The sequence below is a fragment of the Mytilus trossulus genome, unplaced genomic scaffold (assembly GCF_036588685.1).
Source record: "Mytilus trossulus isolate FHL-02 unplaced genomic scaffold, PNRI_Mtr1.1.1.hap1 h1tg000103l__unscaffolded, whole genome shotgun sequence".
In the NCBI taxonomy this organism is placed as follows: domain Eukaryota; kingdom Metazoa; phylum Mollusca; class Bivalvia; order Mytilida; family Mytilidae; genus Mytilus; species Mytilus trossulus.
Genome location: NW_026963296.1, coordinates 1,585,224 through 1,609,604, shown reverse-complemented (window position 1 = coordinate 1,609,604; position 24,381 = coordinate 1,585,224). Strand labels below are relative to the sequence as shown.

The 24,381-nt window shown below is 32.6% G+C and overlaps 1 long non-coding RNA gene across 3 annotated transcripts in view; it reads right to left on the bottom strand.

Moving 5' to 3' along the window:
* Positions 1 to 22,369, bottom strand: part of LOC134699974 (uncharacterized) — a 41,447-nt gene extending 19,078 nt beyond the window's left edge. For 2 of the 3 annotated variants that reach the window (XR_010103713.1, XR_010103714.1), the window contains exon 1: positions 22,254 to 22,369. This is a non-coding gene — a long non-coding RNA (uncharacterized LOC134699974). The remainder of the gene's footprint in view (positions 1 to 22,253) is intronic. The other variant, XR_010103712.1, reaches the window with a different exon arrangement.
* Positions 22,370 to 24,381: the final 2,012 nt, after the last annotated feature.

Genomic DNA, 24,381 nt, shown 5'->3' with positions numbered 1-24,381 from the left:
CTTTTTGAGATCGATTTCAGAAGACCAATGATTTCTATAGAAAATGGACCAATTATAAATACATTTTTTTTTTATTATTCCTGGAGTAGATAATACTTTTCTTTTAATCTTGGGGAAATATTCATTGCTTTTTTATGTTAAAATAATTAACTTCATAATTTTGATAAAGAAAATCAATTTTAATTCAATTTTTTTTCATCAAAATGATGATTTTCATTTTCATCTATCTATGAACAAACTTTTACAATTGAAGTGGCATGGTCGATCAACTGATAAGTTGTATGGCTTATTACAGGTAAAGCAGTAACTTTTATTTGACAGTTGCGTGTACGGTAAACAGAAAAAAAGTCACAAAATCACTAGGAAAAAAAGTCACAGGAAAAAAAGTCACAATATTTTTTAGTAAAATTATTTATCAGAAGTATGTTGGAATGCACATGAAAAAGTAACTATGTACATGTATGCAATAAATGATTCAACTGGTGTTTTTGAATGCATAGAAAAAAAGCCATAATATACTTGTATCAGATTACTTACTCTTAGTGGTAAAGTTTAATCTTTAAAAACCATAAAGGAAGTATATCTATACTATTAAACGAGAAGACCTCATTTTGTGTTTCGCTTCTCTTCCTTCCACAATAAATCAATCATCACGCCTCTGTGTCCTATAGGTAACATGCATGGTCGCATTTGTCATCCATTCTTCAATCGGAACTACTCGGCCTTTCTGGTTGCACGAAGAAAGTTATTGTACTGCATAGCGAGAATGGCCGAGTAGTTACGATTGATCCATTCTTATGATTATTCAGATTGAGTTATTTTGGGAGAAAAACAACAAAAAAGGAGTCCAGATATGATTCCGTCATCAGACTGACTTTTAGTCATAGATAAGACTTCCGGTTTAAAACATGCACAAATACAACCAATCGTATGATAGATAACAAAAATGAAAAATAGATAAGCCAATCAGAGCGTTCTCCATATCATGGTGTTTAGATCGCAAGAACCACAACTATTAACCTCCTTAGATATGTTAGAGAGGACAATTATTTTTCGTGTTTATCTACATGTAAACTACGATTATACTACTATAATATATATAGAGACTCTCTGTATTCCGTCTACTGTTTTTTTTTTTAAATGTTTACTATTTAAGGGGTCAAACCAGTTGCATATATATTAAAATAAGTAAAACATGAGACACAAGTACAACCAATCGTAGAGCGTTCTCCATATCATGGTGTTTAGATCGCAAGAATCACAACTATTATACCTCCTTAGAAAGGACAAATATTTTTCGCGTTTATCTACATGCAAGCTACGATTATTCTACTTTAATATATAGAGACTCTCTGTATTCTGTCAGGGAATTTCTATGTAAGTATAGAAAGTCCCTGATTCTGTTTACTGTTTTCTTTAAAATGTTTACTCAGTATTTAAGGGGTCATTCCACTTGCATATATATTAAAATAAGTAAAACATGCTCAACTTCATCTTAAACTACCTCGACCAACATTTTTTAGCTGAAGTGGGACAGAAAAACGAGACGGACGGACGGACGGACGACTGAACAGACGAACGCAGGGATGCACAGACTAGAAAACATAATGCCCATAATTGGGGCATACAAATTTATTGTTATAAGGGAAAATAGTGATTTGGCAAAAATGAAAGTAAGATAGAGATTAGAGGGAGGCAGGACCTTTTTCAGGGCGTCGGGATTTGGGGATTGATCCTTACTGGATCCGGGAATATATTTTTCGATTTCAGGATATGAATTTCTTTAAATTCTGCATCTCAGGATTTCATGGTTTTAAGCCCGGGATTTCAGGATCAGGACCCCTCCGACAACCCCTCAAATAAGCCTTAGTCGGTATTAGTCATTTATACATGATTCAAATCCTACCATTGGCATGTTAATAAGGCTCTCAAAAAAAAAGCACTGATGGATTGTCATAGAAGCATATTTTTTAGACTAATAATGGTCTATATATAAGCAGTTACATTTATTTCATGTTTGAAAAGGTGCAAATTTTTAATTTGATTTGACTTTTACCAAAAGAAGCATTGTAGCAAAGGAGAAGAATAATTGTGATCGTAGGCCAGAAACACAAATATAATTGAATTTAACAGAAAGGAAACAAATATCAGACTTTAGAAAAAGGGAGAGGGCTTTTGATACCCATTATGTAATTCTCCATACATAATATCTTTTACAAACAAGAGTGCACACGCTGAAATGTCTCACCTTCTTTACTAATCATTGATATTATGTTGATGGATCAAAATATAAAGCTTTATTACAACTGTCACATAAACTCAACATTAACCAAGAAAACAATACACTGATCAATGAACCATGAAAATGAGGTCAAGGTCAGATGAACCATGTCAGGCAGACATGTACAGCTAACAATTCTTCAATACAACAAATATAGTTGACTTATTGCTTATAAATTAAGAAAAACAGACCAAAACACAAACACTTAACACTTAGTAATGGACCGTGAAAATGAGGTTAAGGTCAAATAAAACCTGTGTCACAGACATATAGATCATAAAATATTTCTATACACCAAATATAGTTGACCTAATGCATAAAGTATTAGAAAAATAGATCAAAACTCAAAAACTTAACTTTGACCCCTAAACCATGAAAATGAGGTCAAGGTCAGATGACAACTGTCAGCTAGACATGTACACCTTACAATCATTCCATACACCAAATATAGTAAACCTATTGCATATAGTATATGAAATCAGACCAAAACACAAAAACTTAACTATAACCACTGAACCATGAAAATGAGGTCAAGGTCAGATGACACCTGCCAGTTGGACATGTACACCTTACAGTCCTTCCATACACCGAATATACTAGACCTATTGCTTAAAGTATCTGAAATATGGACTTGACCACCAAAACTTAACCTTGTTCACTGATCCATGAAATGAGGTCGAGGTCAAGTGAGAACTGTTTGACGGGCATGAGGACCTTGCAAGGTACGCACCACCAAATATAATTATCCAATTACTTATAATAAGAGAGAATTTAACATTACAAAAAATCTTAACTTTTTTTTCAAGTAGTCACTGAACCATAAAAATGAGGTCAAGGACATTGGACATGTGACTGACGGAAAGTTCGTAACATGAGGCATCTATATAAAAAGTATGAAGCATCCAGGTCTTCTACCTTTTAAAATATAAACCTTTTAAGAAGTTAGCTAACGCCGCCACCGCCGCCGCCGGATCACAATCCCTATGTCGAGCTTTCTGCAACAAAAGTTGCAGGCTCGACAAAAATCATCCTACAACAGTTCATAAGCTGTATATGCCTGCGATTTCGCGGGTGTGTTCTAGTATAAACTAATAAAAGCGTAATATAATATGTTCTTTTTTTCAAAATTGACTTTTTATCAAACAGGGAAAGCTGGTTGTTTCCTTTCATTTAATATTGAGCTTAAGTTGTATTTCATTGGTAGGTCTACAAAAGGGAGAAGTTGTCACAAGAAGCCACACATCAATATCAACAGTCCCTGTTAGTATTAATGGCAATGAGTTGTTTGTTTAACACTGAATTGAAGGAATAATACTTTATCTTCAAAAATCAAAATAACTTGTGATCAAGTCATATATGAACTTCTAACTTGAATTCGAATTGAAGGAAATTGTTGCTGTTTAACTCACATCTCTTTCATTTCATAAGAGATATATATATATAAAACAAAAATAATTACAACAAATCCTTGAAAACATGCATGTATCAATAGTACACCAGCATGTACACGTTTCATTTTAATGTTTTGCAATTTATATCTAAATTTCCAAAGCTAGTCGTATAAAATGAATTAAAAAATGTCAATTTCCATACAAAATATTTATTGTATAATAAAATTGAGAATGGAAATGGGGAATGTGTCAAAGAGACAACAACCCGACCAAAATAAAAAAAAAACACAACAGCAGAAGGTCACCAACAGGTCTTCAATGTAGCGAGAAATTCCCGCACCCGGAGGCGTCCTTCAGCTGGCCCCTAAACAAATATATACTAGTTCAGTGATAATGAACGCCATACTAATTTCCAAATTGTACACAAGAAACTAAAATTTAAATAATACAAGACTAACAAAGGCCAGAGGCTCCTGACTTGGGACAGGCGCAAAAATGCGGCGGGGTTAAACATGTTTGTGAGATCTCAACCCTCCCCCTATACCTCTAACCAGTGTAGAAAAGTAAAAGCATAACAATACGCACATTAAAATTCAGTTCAAGAGAAGTCCGAGTCTGATGTCAGAAGATGTAACCAAAGAAAATAAACAAAATGACAATAATACATAAATAACAACAGACTACTAGCAGTTAACTGACATGCCAGCTCCAGACTTCAATTAAACTGACTGAAAGATTATGATTTCATCATATGAACATCAGGCACAATCCTTCCCGTAAGGGGTTTAGTATCATACCATCATAACATATATGAGAAGAACATAACCCGTGTCATGCCAACAATGCGATTTCATCATATGAACATCAGGCACAATCCTTCCCGTAAGGGGTTTAGTATCATACCATCATAACATATATGAGAAGAACATAACCCGTGTCATGCCAACATTGTGAATGTTTTCCAATATATTCATATATATGTGCGACCATATAACCATTTCCATAAAAAAAAAAAATTATTTGGAAAGTTTCTCCTATTAATAACTGTATGTGCAGACCATATGACTATTTCATACAAAAAATATATTAATATATTGTGACTTTTTTCCTGTGACCTTTTTTCCTGTGACTTTTTTTCCATGACTTTTTTTCTGTGACTTTTGTACTCTGGGGTGTGGAATACCTTAATTGTGTGGGAACATCCTGTCCATTTGATAAACTTAATGTATATTCCAACAGATGACATTACACAATGTTTTCTTCTGTTAAATGAATGATTTGCTATAAATTTATATAAGCCACATTTTGGTACAATATTTATTTACCATATAAATATTGAATATTATGAATTAATGTAGATTGAAATATGTCTACAGTATGTTTGGTTTTAATCATTTAATTTATAAGATTTAGCCTTTTAGGAATCAAAATTTGTAATTATTTAAAAGCCCAATTTTAAATTGTTTTATATTAATTAACACACCCACATTTGAATTATTTTATACATTAGATTTCATAGCCATATATGCATTTGTAAAGATATTTTATAAACCCAAATTTTAAATTATTTTACATGCCCAACTTCTATTTTTGAAGTGTAACTTGAAACAACAGCATATTATATAAAGAGAAATAAAGATTAAAGTTATATCATGAATATCGGTGCGTCTAAACACCACCTAGGCCGCCTTGGTGCACTAAGCTCCAGGAAGTGCACTAAGCCCATGATGGACTAGTCAAATAAGCACCAAGGTCGTTCAGTACGATACAGATTTGAATAAAGAGCATATATTTAAATTTTGGTATAAATATATTCAGAAATAAAAGAGTTATTAACATTTTATATGGCACGCGCCGATTTTGTGTAATGTGTCAAGTTGTCATTTTGTTGATTGAATCCAATGAAGCTTGACGAATTTAAAAATACTGCACTAAGGATATGAAGCAAAGGTTATATATGCACCAAGTTCATTAATTAAGATAAATCATTATATTCAAAAACATATGTCAAAAGTTGGTTCGATGATATAAAGAGATTTAAAAGTTATTAAGACTTTTAACGTGACGCGTGCTCTACTTGTGTATATGTCTGATCACCTTGTTAATTGATCCAATCAGTTCTGAGGGCTTATCTTTTAACTAGTGAATTATTTTCTTTGTTCCTAATTAGAAATAATAAAAGGTCTGTTTCCTGTGATGCTTTGTGAGAATATTTTTTTTTGGAAAAAGTGTTTGTTTGCGCTTTTCGAAATAAAAGATTTGCGGAAATAATAGTAAAAACAATAGAAATTGGCTTAAATTTTACTCGATGCGGAGTATATTGTTGTCTATTTCTTTCCTTATATTCTTCAACATTTAGTGTTTCAATAATTGCAGGAATAAATACAAATTTACACAGACTTATTTCAAATATAAGAGTTAAAATGTGGCGTCCCTTGGGGTTCAATGCAACCCATTTTCAACAACAGGCAAATTTGTTTAACGCATTCAAATGGAAAAAAACAGAGGATTCCGAAAAATCTGACAAAAAAATCCAAAACATGACAAGCCAGCTTCATTAAATGATAATTATCATGATTATAGAGTGATTTCTATAGTCTCTCATATGTCTTTATAGGATGGCACTTGTATTTTAATTTACAAACTTGCTGTTTTATTCAATGTTTTTTTTTTTTTTTTTATTAAAATGATTAGATCTATCTGAGACTACTATAACACATATATATAACAATTTGTCTCAGGATCTATATTACAAGTGTACAGATTTTAATAAAATATTGAATCTGAATCTGACCCTTTTTAGAGAGATATTTTCATCAAATGCTCTAGGTACTTTCTGTATATATATGTATGTTAAGGTCAAAAATAAGTAAATGACCAGTCCATAGATTTTTTCGAATTAAGAAAACACAATTAGATATTGAAAATATATATCAGAAAATGTAAAAAAAACAACAAAAAAACCAAAAAAAAACGAATTCGTTTTCAAGAAAAAACAATTTTTAAAATGTTCCGATAGGGTACTATATTACATTGAATATATAGGGAAAATTAATATTTTTCTTCAACAATTTTCGGTTTCCAGAATAAATAAATCAATGAACTTCTCCATAGAATTTAAAAAAAAAGTTCTTCCTCTTCCCATTTACATATATTTTAACAGAATTAGATATTGATCCAGAAATAATAACAACTGTACAAAATACAGGTACAGCATTAAATAACATAACAAAGCAAATTAAAGTTAATTGCAATGTCTTTTTCAATAATCTATTGGAAAAAAAAAGTAATTAAATTTTCATATACAAAAATATTAAGATAAACTTGAAACAAGAATTTTACGTAAAACATAACCCAGAGATATTGCAAATTCTGTAATGAGATATATATATGACGAAAGACACTTTTTTCTTAACTGCCCTATATATAACTTTTATAGAAAATGGAAATCAATTCGGAGTGGAAAGGTACTTCTAAAGATGACATGCTTAAACTTAAATAATACTAAACCGTACATCTCACAGATTTATATGGCAATAACATTATTTGATTTGATTATTTCTGCACTGGGAAGGCTCTTATTTAATGAATTTATGATAATAGTCGTTTGTCGTGCACTTTCGAATTACGATGAAGTATTGATTAAAAACAAACAAAAGTATCATAAAGTCAAAATAACCCGAAAATACACACACAAAATAAAGAAATACAAAGTTTTGTTTTAAATCCTACAAAAACAAAATACCCGCATAAACTAAATATATAACACGGCAAACAAGAAAGTGTAATTATATATAAGCCGTGTTGTTTCTTTATTTCTTCATGGATCACTGATTTTATTACCTGGTTAACTACTGGCACGTGCCGTCGGACAAAACCTTTGATGACAGAAAAAATCAAATTACGACTTAACTACAATTTTTAAAGACTAAAAAATTCAGATAAATAATCTTCATGAAAAACTACGTCCGATAGTATGTTTATTTTATCCATAGCACCATCCCATCATGGGCTTAGTGCAGTTTTATGAGCTTAGTGCACCAAGGCGGCCTGGGTGGTGTTTAGACGCTCCCCATGAATATTGGTCATGATTTGTAAAACTCAGAACTGTCAAGTAAATTTAAGACACAATTCAAAATGCTCAGAATATGTACATGATGTAAAGCCATACTGAGAAAAAATAGGAATGTCGAGAACATGTTGAGAAATTTCAAGACAGTTTTCAAATGTCAAGAATATGTCAAGACATTTTAAGACCCTATTCAGAATGTCGAGAATATGTCAAGTAAATTTCATACAAATTTGATATAAATGAGAATTTGTCAAGAAAAATTAAGACACAAGTCATACTTTTGGAGAATGTGGAGTAAAAGTTCAGACTTTTAGACTTCTGTAGTGGCGGATCCAGTGGCAGTGTCCTGCCTACATTACTTTATAAATCTTATAAATGTGTTAAGAACTTTAACGGCAGACTGTATGTTATGTTGCCTGAAAGAAAAACTCAGTCCATTTATAAGTAACATACAGAAAAACTAGATACTAGATACTATTTTTTTTTATCATAAACAATTAGCTTCTGTCCAAGTTTGGTAGAAATCTAGGATTGTTTCAGAAAGTTATTAAGATTTTAAAATCTTTACAGCCGATTGCATAGAATGTGTAGACAAAGGTAATATCTTTTGTTAGCTTGCTTTTTACCTGGACAGTGAAGTCATTATTATGTTAGGTAAACTACCCTCCTTTAATATTAGACTAGCCCGACAGGTAACAAATCCAATGTATCTGTTTCACCAAATATATTACCTTTGTCTACACACTCAATGCATTCAGCTGTAACCACAAAGTGAATGAAATGTTAATTGGCAGGAAAACTAAGTCTTTATATGATTAACAAACGGACAAAAAAGTAGGGTTTTTTTGGGTTTTTTTTTAACTTCTGGATACTACCTGTATCTAATGATCATAAACAAGCTTCTGTCAAAGTATGGGAGAAATGCATGATAGTTTAAGAAAGTTATCAACATTTAAAAATCTTTACCCACAGAGTGCATATTTGTGGACATCTCCACCGTCGACAACAGAATACATGTTCCATATGTCTCTCTCGACGGCTCGACGAAAATGAATTATTAATGAAAAATTGTTACACAAATGCAAAGTATAATTTTGTAAAGAACACATTCATATGTCTTCACCGAAATTTACATATGTTTATGTTTCGAACAATGCACAAAAATGTATTATGATTGCCAATGACAAAACTGTTCAAGAGAGGCCAAATCAAAAAGATATAAGCGCCACATATAGACAACCACAAGACCTTTAACAGTGAAAAATAGTCGGTTTTAAAAGGTCCCGCCCCGACATGAAAATTATAGTAAATTTTTAACGATTTTCATAAAATTTGTTACATTTTCCACTGAAACTATAATTACTAAAATTCTGAGGAAAGCAAGAACATTTGACGTCATAATCGGATTTTAACCAATGAAGTACTGAGATCAAACGAACCACACGTTGATTAAATGTTTTTTATACAATGGGTACAGAAAGGGATAAATAAATGAAGAATTAGAGATATAAGATATCTTATAAATATACTTTATAAATAAGAATCTTATCTTAGATATCTTATATATAGTATATAAGATATCTTATATATAGTTTATAAGATATATCATATTGTTTATAAGATATCTAATACAATTTATAAGATATTTGATAAAGAAAACTATATGAGATTTCTTATAAACTATATAAGATATCTCATAAATTTTATAACATATCTCATGAACTATGTAAGATATCTTATAAACTTTATAAGATATCTTACAAACTATTATATAAGATATCTTATGAAGTTTATGAGATATCTTGGAGTTAGATTAAATAACAAAACGGCTTGCCATATTAACCACTGAAAAAAATCATCCATTCTGTATTTTTTCAACAGATCATCTTTATAAACGTTAATACCTTGATTCAAATGGATTTCAAATTGAACTGGCCAATTGATGAATTCAGAAAAGCAATTACAAAAGGTGATATACTTAATTGATAAGATATTTACAGCAATTGCACCAGGCACCAGTGAACTTTAAAATTATTTGGATCATTTTTATATCTTTTGAAACAGTTCCATAATGATGACATCGTATTTCAGTGGAGGGGGGACCTCATTTCATGAATGGTCCATCATCAACATTATTTTCAAAAACGCTCAAACTGTTGTCTTTTGAGGAAATAGAGCAAAATATAAAGTAATTTCTTTTACAAAACAAGTTTTAATCAAGTTACACAACCGGCTCTGCTGGGCAATCTGCTTTTATAAGATTGGCGCCCCTTAAATTTATTTATCAATGTTATATCAAAATTTGAATTTGTTCTTTGCCGAGGTCTGCTTTGACACCAATTTTGACAAAAAGCATGTTTTTGATCAACCTGCTGAGCGATCTACTTTTGCGAATTCAAATACTCCCATCAAATTTTATTCAATTGAATCTGGCTGCTAAAATTATTTACCTCACGTTGACATAATTAAATTGTTGTTAATAAAATGCGATCGTAATCTGTACATGCTGTATTCTTATCCGGATTTTACTACGTTTTGATGACAAACTATGAAAAATTATAGTTGCCGTAATCAGTGACTGAAACTTTTCCGGAAATACCGATTTTTATTTAATTTTCCGGAATTGGGAATTTATATTCACCAACATTTTTTTTGGGGCTGCTGGCAGATATAAGGGCTGCTAAGGGGCCCTAAACTATAAAGTGGAATCATCCCTGAGACGGATGAATTAATTGTTGGTTTTCAACTGTAGATGCATTTGAATATTTAGTGTGGGTATCAATTATGATAAAATAATGAAAATTTGTAATTATACCACATCTTTTTTTATACGGACCTGCACGTGTATATTTCAGTTTTTTACTGTTAACCACAGTATTCCTGAAATTATACTCAGTGTGTAATTTAAAAAAATATGCATTCTATTATATAACAAATTGAATGTAAAGTGATCCGTATTCACTCCATACTTCTGAATGTTTTCTCATTAATTCAAGAGGAAAGAATCACCAAGAGCCTAGGCTTAAGACTATTTTACTAACGTTAGTATAATAGTCCCAGCTAAGACATAACCTTTTGAGCTATAAAGCCTTAGCGATCCTTATCGGTAAGAATACACACAACACCTAACATTTTCCTGTCAATATGTACCGGATTTTTGTTATCTTGATATAGATGCTTACGGAACTTCAATAAATTATTGATATTAATTAAAATAATTATCATGATTATAAACATGATAAAAAAAAACTATCGGATAAAAACGAACACGTTTTATCAAACAAAATATATTCTATTGGAGTCGCAATTCTCTCACCTATGGATTCATTCGCAAAGGAATAGAGTAGCCTCCCTAGCGGAACAACTTGAACAAGTCTTTTTTTTATTAAATCCTGGAGAGTAAACAAAGTTCTAATGATAATTACTTTTAAGGAATTATAAAATCTTTTAGACATACATAAAAAAACGTTGAGGTGGATTCGCAATTATGGAAGTCAAGGAAAATGCAAATTAATCAGAGGAAGTGACGAATGTTAATTTTTAGATACAGAACTGTAACAGTTATGGTAATCTTTGATGAGGAAAAAAGGGGGGCATTTACTATACAAGGTGATAGAACGTGCCACTAGAATAGATAACAGATTTATGCTTGGAAATATATATATGTGAATCGGTCGGGAAAACTATCAGAAATATATGATAAGGTCAATAAAGTTCCCATAACCTCTTCGTCCGTCATCTCTCTGGGTGTTCCGAGTTGTTTTTTTCAACCAATTTCTGTCTTTTGAAACTTTAGTACCTGTACTACACTGTTTGAGAAAAGGTAACATTTTTACGGAATGTTTGAAAAGGTAAACGTTTTTAAAATATAAATATTTTGTAAAGGATGGGGTAACAGAACCCTAATCACAGGCCTGCCTTTAATTTTTATTTTCTTTGCCAAAACACGTAGTTCATAGCGGCAGTGGTTGCAAGTCAAAGTCAGTGTATTTCATAGGAGTTATTTCCCTTTGATTACTTTGGGTAACGTGTTGTAATTTTATTTTCTTTAAGAAAATCACTGTTTGAAACAAATATTTGCTCAAATAAAAAAACAATCGCAATTTTTTGACGGACTGCAAAGCTTGAGCCAGACTATACATGCTATAGGTATTACACCTGTATGTCAATCAAATCTTTTTGAAATCATGTACAGCAATAATTATATTCATGATTTAGGGGTGGGGATCTAGATAGTTTACAGACAGGAGATACATGGAGGGGTAAGAGTGACCCTAGGGGACTAGCCTTTTATTTCATTTGATTTATTTTATTATCCAATACAAGAATATATATGGTTAAGGGGTGGGGATCTCAACTCTTTACGAGTTCTCAAACAAAAAGGGGTGTGAGTGACACCTGGGGACTTGCCTTCTATTTCATTTGATTTGTTTTATTGTCCAGTACAAGAATGTATATGGTTAAGGGTAGGGGATCTTGACCATTTTCAAGTTCTCAAACAAGACGAGTGCCCGGGCTGACCCAAAGGGACTCCCACTTTATTTCTTTTGATTTGTTTTGTTGCCCCATACACACTATATATGGTTTAGGGGTGGGGATCTTGACCATTTCCATGTTCTCAAACATGAAGGGGTGGAGCTGACCCGACTACCACTTTTATTATTTCATTTAATTTGTTTTGTTGCCTCATAAAAAAAATATATATGGTTTAGGGGTGGGGATCTTGACTTGACAAGTTTTCAAAATGAAAGGGTTGGGATGACTGACCCTCTGGAGTTCCTATATATTTCATTTGACTTATTTCATTGTCCAATACAAAAATATATATGGTTTATGGGTGGGGAACTCAACTGTTACCAAGTTCTCAAACAACAAGGGCATGGGAGTGACCCCAGGGAACTTGCCTTTTATTTCATTTGATTTGTTTTATTGTACCATATAAGAATATATATGGTTTAGGAGTGGGGATCTTGACTGTTTTTAAGTTCTCAAACATGAGGGGTTGGTCGGGTTGATCCCATGGACTAAACCTGAATTTAATTTGATTTGTTTTATGGTCCTGTGATCATTACTGAAAACCATGTGTGTCTGTCACTTACTGTTTTCAAATTATAGACTAGTGGTCCGAGACCACAATTGTCTTCCCTTGATTTTCGTTGTCCACTAATATAGTCCCTAGTGTTGACAGTGGGTTATTTGCCATTAATTTTTAAACCCCTTCCAAATATATTTCTCCATGTTTTATGCCTCAAATTGCAAGTACGGGGTGAAATTACACTGTAAAAAAAATTGGGTCCAGAATTTTAAATGAAAGTAGTGATTTGGTCCAGCTAAAAAAGGTTAAAAATGAGCACTTCGGAAGCTGTCAAAAGACGCCCTAAACATAAAATTGTCCATATTTTGAGTTAGAGTCGATGAAGTTTTCTATAATTTTGATATAATTTGTCCCAAAAGTAGTACAACACACTGTGAAAATTTCATTGAGAAAGCGCTGGTGGGATTTTTTAAATTTTGATTTATGTTCTTAAAGAAATGCACTACGGAATAATTGTGGTCTCGGACCTAAGTCATTCATTTTTTTTTTAAATCCAATAGGATTATATATATAGCCTTCTGTTGGCCCCTCAAAATACACCTAAATAGACCACAAGAAGAAAAATAATAAGAACTGAGCAAAAACTTTGTTTAGGAGTCTTAATCATGTTTATACACGTAGCAAGCAGTATAATTACAAATTTTGTTATAGTCTGATTTTCTAATGCCGAATATGGAAAAGGCCGAGTTTGTTGTGGGCTGAGATGAGATACCATATTACTTCCGATACTCTCTGGCTTTTACGTATTCATTTATCATTTGTAAAAATCAGAGTCAGCGTGGTAAAATGTTCATTCATGAAAAATTTCAAACTTGGTATTAATTTCCTCTTCAACCGGAGAAAGGTATGAAACCTTTGAAACCAGGAATATAGTACTCCTGTTTGGAGGCACACATATATGGATCTGACGCATGTCTGGAGAATACGGATAAAAGAATAACGTAGAAACTGCTGTCTCGTGTGTGTATTGATTTTACTTTCCGCGTAGTAGTATTAGTGATCGCCATTTTCAAAACAAACTTGAATTATTTGATTTATCGATGAAAATTCAGTACATTTTAATTTAAGCTGTATGCTATCAAAATAGAAGAGCTCAAAATGTCAAAACCATCTTTCTATTCTTAGTTTTCAAACACCAGTACTACATTATCTAGAAGTAGGAAACACTTCCTAAAGTAAGATAGTCTGTCTCACTTCCGGTTAAAGGCCGATGCCTTAAGAAAGTTTATTACTATAGCAAGCTATAGCAAACTTTCTAAAAGTGGCCTCACTGTCAGTCAGGGGTACTACTTGTAGATTAGGGGATGTTCTAGGTTAGGGTTAGGTTTTAGGGTTAGGGCTAGTGGTGATTTATGTATTGGTTAGGGTTAGGTTTGGGGTGGGGGTAGTTAAGTATCCAGGTGTAATGCTAAGTCGTTATACTAAGGCTATTTTTTTTCTTATTTTTTCTGTAGACTTAGCTTTAATTTTTTATAACCATGCACTGGCAAGCTTGATAACTCGTAATTGTTTGTCAGTAACTAAATGTACGATGATGTCCCATACGGAACCTTCTGACCTTGTTTGTTTACATTAAAATTTCAATGGCGTCAAAATCACGTGATGTCAATTCGTTATATCCAATCAAATTGCTCTACTGTCAATTAGGGGATTTTTCAGTCTACGGCAATTACGTTATTTCTTTCTGGGATATTGCTTCAAAATATTTTGCAATAGTTCTGGGTTTTATTCAACAGGAAAACTCTTGTTTTGCCATCCCTTTTGACATCAAGGGAATTTTGTATGAATATTTACCTACAGTCGTGATGGTCAGAATATCGATCTTTTTATAATGAATAAAAAGAAAATTCTATGAAAAATAAATGTAAATTGTTTTTTATTAACCAACTCTATATGCCTGTTCAAAATTATGGCATGGACATCGTTTTTTCATATGGTTTTCCTTTTATTTTGGTTGGGCTTTTTTCGCGGGAAAATTGAGAAAGAGGTAAGGAGCATGTCATTTATAAATTCCTAAAAATACGATTTGCTTGACCTGTATTGCCTGCCACAAGATTGATGACGCTGAATGGAATGTACACAAAGCAATGGAGGCCGGAAATGGGGATTTTGTGAAGTTCTAGAATGTTTTTAAATATTCGGAAGTTGGGATTGAAACGGGCATTAGAAAATTGGCATTTTTTGGCAATAATTGAGAACAACAATGAAAACTTACCTTTAGAAATGTTTTTTTATTCAAAAGTGGAGAAAAAACGTATTTTGCACTGTTTTTCTACGCCAGAAGTACCGTAGTGACATCAATGCAGAGTTTCCCCGTGTGTTAAGTTCAAACACAAATACCTAACGAACTGACAAGATGAACGACCTTAGACTACGGTAGGATATAGCTCTAAAGTATAGGGGCCCTAAGGTAAAAAAAAGGCCACTACACCAGCTGGGACCAGCATTTCAACTTGCACGTCTTATTTTAACAAACTTCTTTGTGTATTCACAACATATTTGATATATCTTTGAGTATGTTTGACAAAAACCGTCTATTCTTACCATTTCTTTCACATTCGTTACAGAAAACATACTTTGACAGGCGGCGGGAAACTATGTACCTACTATGCATAATATATAACTCGTTTCAGGACTTGTTTCCGGAAATTTTTCTGATAGGACTTTTTTCAAGTTTTGCTGTCTAAAGAACAACACTAGGGAATATCTACAAATAATAGGTTTAATTTCAACAGACGTCATCAGAATATGCTTGATTTTTTTTCTTTCTTCAATTGATCTTTTAAAGGGTTCGGGATCACTGTGTATCATCGCCACCGGGTTGCACTAATGACAGGACGATTGTCCGGATAGTGACAGGACGGTTGACCGGACGACATATACATGCTCATAACTTTTTTTGTTATTCGGTAGATTTGTTTAACCTTCTTTCTGCCATAGGGCCGATTTGGCCGATGCAGAAACAGTACATTTGACTGCCAAGGATCGGTTAAAAGCTCATTATAGAGCTTATGTTTTGTCTATGTTTTATATACCATGCCGACTCTAAATAAAGCTTATTTATTATTATTTATTTATTATTATTTATGTTGTTTTCGGCTGTGACGTTGTTCCTTGACGTCATAGTCATAGAGAATAAGTGCCATATTGTGATAAAATATAAGCAAGTCCTATATCAGTCTGTCCTTTCAGTCCACGGTGTTGACCGAATGTATAAATATGGACACAAAACTTATAACTCACAAAGGGAGATTCATGCTCTTAAGAAGTCTTGCAACTGCAAAACCTCTTTGAGTTGTCCGTAAGTGGCCTGTTGTAAATCAAAATGTGCACCAATATCTGTCTTATCTTTTTTCAATTGACAGTCCGTCCTTCTCTCCTGTGTTACCGCTTTTACTAACCTATCTTTTTGATTTCTTATGCGTATTGTAGTAATATTTTGGTTCATTTCAGATGTCTCAAAAAAATATTATAGATGTTAAATTGAAAAGAGAATTCTGTTTTCATTGAAAATAAAGGGAACAATTTAACTCTCCGTTTTCAATAATAATTATCTTTTCCTGTATGTGACTGAGACGCAATTGTTTCCAATTGAAACAGAATAAAGTTTTTGTCCAATAAAAACGGGGGAAAAAAAACTTTTGCGTCCGTGCATTCGCACCCCAACCTCGACAAATATAGAGGATAAGTGACGATTCATCAAATTTTGCATTGATATGCTGCTGGTTGATTTAGATTAATCATATTTAACATAAATTGTGTCTTAAATTTCACGGGTCTTACGTCCACTGAGCATGAATAAAAGCGTATAAGACACGGATCGATAACGGTCTCCGAATTTGAATATTTTTTCAAAAATTGGCGAAAAATATTTATTTAAAAGACAAATTCAAGGAGTATAAAACACTTCATTTTTTACTTCATATCACTAGTATTTCTAATTTTTTTTGTTTTTGTAGAGGAGTTGCTGTTCAATGAAATCGGTCTCTTCCTTAAGTAATTTAGGTTCACTATAATTTTTGAAAATACACCATTTCCTCAAACATGATAAAATTGTCTATTTATGCTCGAAAATGATACAGTTTCTCCTTATTTTCCTAATAGCATGCACTTTTAGTACTGGGAACATCAAGTTAAAGATATTTTAATCCTAAAATTCTTATTTTAGAATCGTTGTGTAGTATAGGTATTGAGTTAATCAAAATCTATGACGAGTTTATGCATATACTTAGTACCTTTAATATAAAAACAGACGTTTTGAAATCTGTTTTTTCTCTGCAAAAAGCGTTTTACTTTTTAAAGGACATACATTTTGTACCACTGAATTGATTATTCCAAGTAAAGTTCATGACCTGTAAAGAGCACACGAGAATACAAAATGTTGTCCATATTCATAAACAGACATTTTACGACAGTCATAGTTTAGCATCATCATCAAAAAGTACATTTGGACAGGGTACAACATAAACTGATCTGACAAATATGATCATTCAACGGTATTTTTAAACCTAATGTATGTAAAGAATATATACCGATACTGATTGAATGTCATTACCTTAAGAAACTTACATCGATTTTTCTGATTTAAAATTGCTAAAAGTAGAGCATTATCTCCCGTTACTTTTAAAAAATCTTCTTTCCTAATATTTCATATTTTCGTTATAATCATAAAAATTAAAGGAGGTATATATAAGCAGTGGCGTAGCAAAGAACTGAAATATGTGTATGTGTGAGGGTGTGTGGGGGATGGAAAAAGGGGAGGGGCAGAAGCAAGAAATGCATAATACACTTCTAGAATTGCCGAGAGGACTTGTTATACTAATATTTTATAAAGTTTACAAAATAAAAAAAAAATATATATATATTTTAGATCCTATATATTTCATTTAAAACACCACCTCCATAGTCTCGTGGTAGCGCATTCGTCTCGAATGCAGGAGGTCTTTGGTTCGAACCCTGACCGTGTCAAACAAAAAACTTTATGATTGACATTTGCTGCTTCTCCACTAAGCACGTGGTATTTAGAAGTAAGAGCAAAGACTGGTAGTCTCGGAGTCAGAATAATGTGTATGAGTAAGGTGGTATATACATGTATATATGTGTCGTCCTGCGCCGGTAGTGCGGACAGTTACCGTTGTGATATAGCATGTAACACATCCGGCTAAGTGGTGTCGTTCCAGTACAAAGCAGTGTCAATATTTATATTCCATCAGCATGTTTTCGTCCTTTATATATGCATATGTATTTGCCACTTGACGTTAAGCAGCCATCCTTTAACATATTTGGTCGGGTTCTTGTCTCTTTGACATATTCCCCATTTCCATTCTCAATTTAATCATCAACTAAAAAGTAAAACAAGACAATGAAAATGTGCCTGCAATTTTCACAAATAAATTTATATTCTCAGCTCTATCATTCACCGAAATCAACGAAATACCTATTTTCTGTGACGATGCTTGATATTATACAAACTATAGGCATGTAGAACAAAATCAGAAAAAAACATACTTTCCAAAGCCCGAAGTTTTTTTATTGCTTTTAATTTCTTCTTCTAAAGTTTGACAATAGAATTTGGTACACAAATCCGAACATTTGAGTTGAATAAAGCATATTACAAATAGTTTTTGTTCTAGAACGGGAGCCTGTCGTAAATTTAAAAGTGACGCAAAAGACATCACACTTCTTCTGATGTCAATCGAAGTAAAACCGTGAAATATTTAAAACTAAACACTGGTGTTGTCACCATAAATAATTATTTCATACAACACAAACGATGAATTTATTCTTCAAAATAATTTCCAGGTTTTACTTTTCTAAAATGGGTCGTTGCATTTTTAAGAAATAACATTAAGGCCAAAATATTGCAGTGTGGCAGATCTTCTTAATCGTCAATAAAGCTATCAGTTTTTACTAATATATTGCAATTAACACCAATTAAAAGACAAAATTATTATCAATCCTATACCTAAAGCAAACATGACAGATCCGCGCGACCCCTTGTCTTACAGAGGAATTGCATAAGCGTGTGTTTCCTATAAACTTTATTGTAATATTTTAAATGAAAGGCTTGTGCAATGGATAGATGACAATAACATATAAGTCGACGAACAAATTGGTTTCCGTCAAAATCGAAGCACTATAGACCAATTGGAGGATTTGATGGTGTGACACCATACTGAGGAACTGTTCTACTGAACAAGTTTTGTCAGAGTAGGTTTTACTTGTTCTTAATGCTCATTGGATGATTTGGTGGTGTGACACCAAACTGAGGAACCGTTCTACTGAACAAGTTTTGTCAAAGTATGTTTGTCATGTTCGTAATGCTCATTGGAGGATTTGGTGTTGTGACACCAGACTGAGGAACTGTTCTACTGAACAAGTTTTGTCAGAGTAGGTTTTACTTGTTCTTAATGCTCATTGGATGATTTGGTGGTGTGACACCAAACTGAGGAACCGTTCTACTGAACAAGTTTTGTCAGAGATGGTTTTACATGTTCTTAATGCTCATTGGATGATTTGATGGTGTGACACCAAACTGAGGAACTGTTCTACTGAACAAGTTTTGTGAGAGATGGTTTTACATGTTCGTAATGCTCATTGGATGATTTGATGGTGTGACACCAAACTGAGGAACTGTTCTACTGAACAAGTTTTGTCAGAGTAGGTTTTACTTGTTCTTAATGCTCATTGGATGATTTGGTGGTGTGACACCAAACTGAGGAACCGTTCTACTGAAGTGCAAAATCGAGCGCATCAGTTATCTATTTCGATACTATATTCGTTGCATTTCAATGCGAAATGCCCTGCCCCCCTTCTATTGCCCCCTCTATTGTTGTAAAAATTGGTTGATTATATAGTGAATCACTGAAGCATGACTGGATCGGGCCCCTCTATGGCAGTCAGTGTCCCTCTTTTAAGAACCTGGATCGGACCCCTCTTAGCTAGTCAGTGCCCCCACCCCCCTTTATGCAAATTTCTGGATCCACCACTATATGTAGCACAATACAAGAACTTTTTCAAAACTTAATTTGAATCATTTACAAGGCAGCAAAATTCATGTAAAATGAGCTGCAAAAGTTTCTTATCTGCATCCGATTTCACCTGGATAGATGCACGCTCGGTGAAGCTAGTTTGTCTATAGCGAAATATTGCGTTTATTTTTTATCGCATTGTAAATATTTTTTAACATTCAGTTCTTATTTATCTTAATAGTGTGTTGAAAATACATTGTTAGGCAATGCACAATACAAATACTCATACTTATCTTACCTCCTATACATTTCTAGGAATATGTTTGGTTAAAAGCGACCTCGAGGTGACCGTGTATATTCCATATTAGGTTAGTAGGGAGGCGGGACTTATTTCAATACACGGTTAGTAGTAGATATACGACACTGTTTGATTATTTAAAAGTATTGAAAGCTCCGTTTAATATTGTTATATAATAGATATTTATCGTTTACACTATTTTTTAAGTGCAGACCAATTGAAGAAGGTTCTTAAAATTGAACACTTGAACACTTTAATACAGAAATAAGAAGATGTGTTATGATAGCAAATAAGACAACTTTAGTCTAAATTCAACAAATAAAAATAGTCGGTAAGATAAATTCGTTACATAGTGTGCTAGTGACCTCACTAACACACTATGTAACTAATATTTTATCCTGCAATTGGGTGTCTTATTATACAGATAAAGCCCAACATATATCGCTAGGCTGTATTTGTATACTATGCAGATATCGCTTTAGAACCAACCCACCGCCGGACTACGTTTGTGTAGACTCCATAATGTATATTGCAGTCGCATTCCAATAACGTATTGCTTAAACTTATGTGAACTATAAATTAATTTACGTTCTGTTTGTTTTCAAGCATTTCTTTAGAGCAATACGAATTAATCCCATTTTCTGCTCACAGACTTACTTGAACAGCAGGATTTAACTCCATTTTCTACGGCGCCAATCATCGAGTGAAAACATTGAATGTGTAAACGTGTACCACACAAAAACAACCATGCAAAAATGTCAATTTCAGCATGTTCAGTGAATGTCATGTTCAGTTCAAAATTTTGAAGCGTAGGACAAATCATACACTTTTGTTTTTAAATCGGACAATGTTTTGTTATTTATTTTTACTGTTGAAATTAATTGTTATGTTATAATAAATATGTATTTACTTTAAACGATGTATTAATTATAGTTGACCATTCGAAATTATTTTCTGCGAACCCGTCTCATGCCGTCTTCAGCTGAATGTGTGATTTTATTATTACGCGGGCCTCAAAGGATTTTAAATCGAAAATAAATGCAATAAATGTGAGTTTTTCTGTCTTTCAAAGCAAAAATAATATCAAAACTAATTGCAGGATAAAGACAATAGCTGTTTTGTGTCTTTAAATATCAGCTGTATTTGTACTCGGCTCGAAACAGGAGTAATAGCTCGGCAATCGCTAAAGCTCGCATTACACCTGTTTCTCAGCCTCCTACAAATACAGCTGACACTAAACAGTTATTGTCTATATAACACTCTGTCGGTAGTTTTTATAAACAATACTTTCAATTAATATTTAAAGGTATGCAGTATTTAAAATGAGGTATGTAACAGATTTTGTTAACATTTTGCATAAACTTTGGCTCGTTGTACTATAACTGAAAATGGAAAAAAGTTATGGGTTTATGTTTAATTTTCTGAAATATAACTAAAGTGATCTTTAAAAGAAGATGCACATTCGTGTAGAAACCACATTAAATAGGCGAAAACGTTCTTAAATTTGTCTAAACATGATCAAATCGCCAAACACCAATGCATAGATTTTTCTCAAAATTGATATATTGTTGATGAAAACATTTCCGTTTTAATAATGTAAAACTATAACACAGTTCAAAGTTTAAATTTTAATTTCGAATTTCCGTCTTCCTTGATGTTATTACATGTATGATAAGAGGTTTCCGTTTCTCCAGGAATTAGCTCTTTTCTCATGAATTGAAGTAAAATAAATGTTGATAACTTAAAATGTCTGTTGACAATCATGTACCTATACAGTTTTTGACAGGGGTTTGATATTTTTCAGAACTATAAGCTTAAGGCTTGATTTCTGCCTTATTCGATAGGCTTCAACAAAATAATTCATTCTTTTCCTAACAAAATGTCGTTAATGAAATCTTCCGGTTGTCCATTTCATTGTGATTGTTTACTTTAAAAATCATTATAATATTTATTTCATTTATGTATATGCTTTACAAAATCATATGTTAAGGCTTTTTTTAGAAACGTTTGAAAACAGTACATTTCTTAATTTTCCTTTTTTACCATTGCTTGAAAAGATCTTTAATTATCTTTCTTTAAAGTTGAAATAAAATCTGAACATAGTGAGGGAAAATGATCATATACAATGTAATTAATCATATTTACCGTTCTGGGCAGTACGTCTTGTTGCCTTAAAAGGCCTCAGTTTGAAGGAAGAGTTCGATTAGTAATGAACACAGGAAGTGAATATATGTAGTGAAAACTGACGTACTGTTGACTAATCGATTGAGATTTGTACGCAATAAATGTATTTGCATAGCGCCATTTCAAACTTATTTAACACATAATTCTTATTGCAAAATGTCGAATTTGATTAGTCGTTAAGAGGGAAATGATAACATGATATATACATTTGTAGGAAATTTAATTTCATTTTTGCTAGATTGTCACGGTTCTTGTGCACTTCTGACCAGTAGCGTTCCCGCGGAGAACGAGTAAAATATTGAAGAGTTTAATTTCCCAGCGTTTAAAGGGAAACTTCGCAAAAAAATCAAAAATTGATATTATGTTCATTCTGTATAAAAATGCTCAAATTCATAGATATTAAAGTTTTATTCCGCTAGATAAGCGATCACCATCGATTTTAAATTAAGAGTATCAATTTTGTGCGTTCGGCCATTTTGTCTTCTTTCCCGATTTATAACAACGATATGTTTATAAACCACAAAGGAACAAAACTACATTTACTGATGTAGTCGTAATTGCGTGTCGATATCTTGTCAATCGTACGGTTGTTTTATCCGGCTAACTAACTTGATACGGAGAATATTCTTATTTTTTTAAATTACCATGGTCTGTTGTTTTTAAACTGTGAATATTGGAATTAGGTAAAATGTTAAAGTTGAAATCATAAATAAGTGTTCCGTGAAATTTGTTTTCGAAAATCTAATTTGTTCATAATTCTTTAAAGTAATAAAGTTTTTTCAAATAAATTCTGATCTTCCCTCATCTGATCACCAGCATGGCTAAAGGTATTACTTCCAAAGGTATTGTGAGGGGTGTGAGGTGAAACGTCCAGGTATTCAAGCGATTTCCTGTCGGGCTTGTAAGTTCATGCATCGTTTCACTTCTGCAGGTATTGATCAGTGTACACGGCCGATAACTTATAACTTTCCATTTTGATTTATCAGATGTATAATAAACAACTTGGTCTTACTTGTAATTACTAAACTCATACGCTTGTTTATAAATAACATTTCTGGTGTAAAGAATATTATTCATAAAAATATAAATAATACCCAAAAAATAAGATTTGATGAAATTAAAATCTATTTAAATATTTTTTCCAAGGGTGAATTTGGGAAAATGTAAAATATACTCATTGTTAATAGTGAAGGACAGATTGGAACATACCAGAAATAATGATTTAAAAAAATGTACGCACTTGTCGACGATTCGTTTTTACGACTGGGTAGAAAGTTACGAAACTATAGCGCAATTTAAAATATGTACATGTATACATTGAACATAAGAAAAAAACATATATTTTGAATAAATTTGGGTAAAAGTTTTGTAAATAGACTAGTCCACGTATACCAACAGTATGTAATCATCGAATGTCGATAGACTAGTGTATACCAGAAGAAGAAGAAGAAGAAGAAGAAGAAGAAGAAGAAGAAGAAGAAGAAGAAGAAGAAGAAGAAGAAGAAGAAGAAGAAGAAGAAGAGAACCAATTTGATTTAAATACAGGTCGATGTATAATTTGCTTTGGTTCATCGAAGTTGTGGACATAGTAAAATCACAGATTTATATTTCAATAAGATTGTTCTCGAACAAAGGAAGGAATTCGTCATCACAATTGTTATATATGCCACTGGACGAACACTAATTATCCCCAAGGGATGTGAATATTTTGCGGGGAAACTATTGAGTATCAAAGTTTCAAATTAATTTCGGGATTTATTTTCTTTCTTGGTATTCAAGGAAAATATGACATTAAATTGGTTCTGTCTTTTTTTTAAACATCGTTAAAAAGATGTGTGTCTAAGGTGGACGCCACAAGAACCCTGTAATACTAGTAAGAGAGTATAGCATGTAAACATTCCTTCTCAATAATATGGTTGTATTGGAAATCTCTTCATACAGATTGACAACTCATGGTCCGATATGCATGTAATATTTGCCACATGACGCCCATAGTTCTTTCTACCATCATCATCTTATTCTTTGATATTGCTGTAAACATCGATGGTTCACACCCAAACAAAATGGGAGTAATGTACCTTCAGAGCTT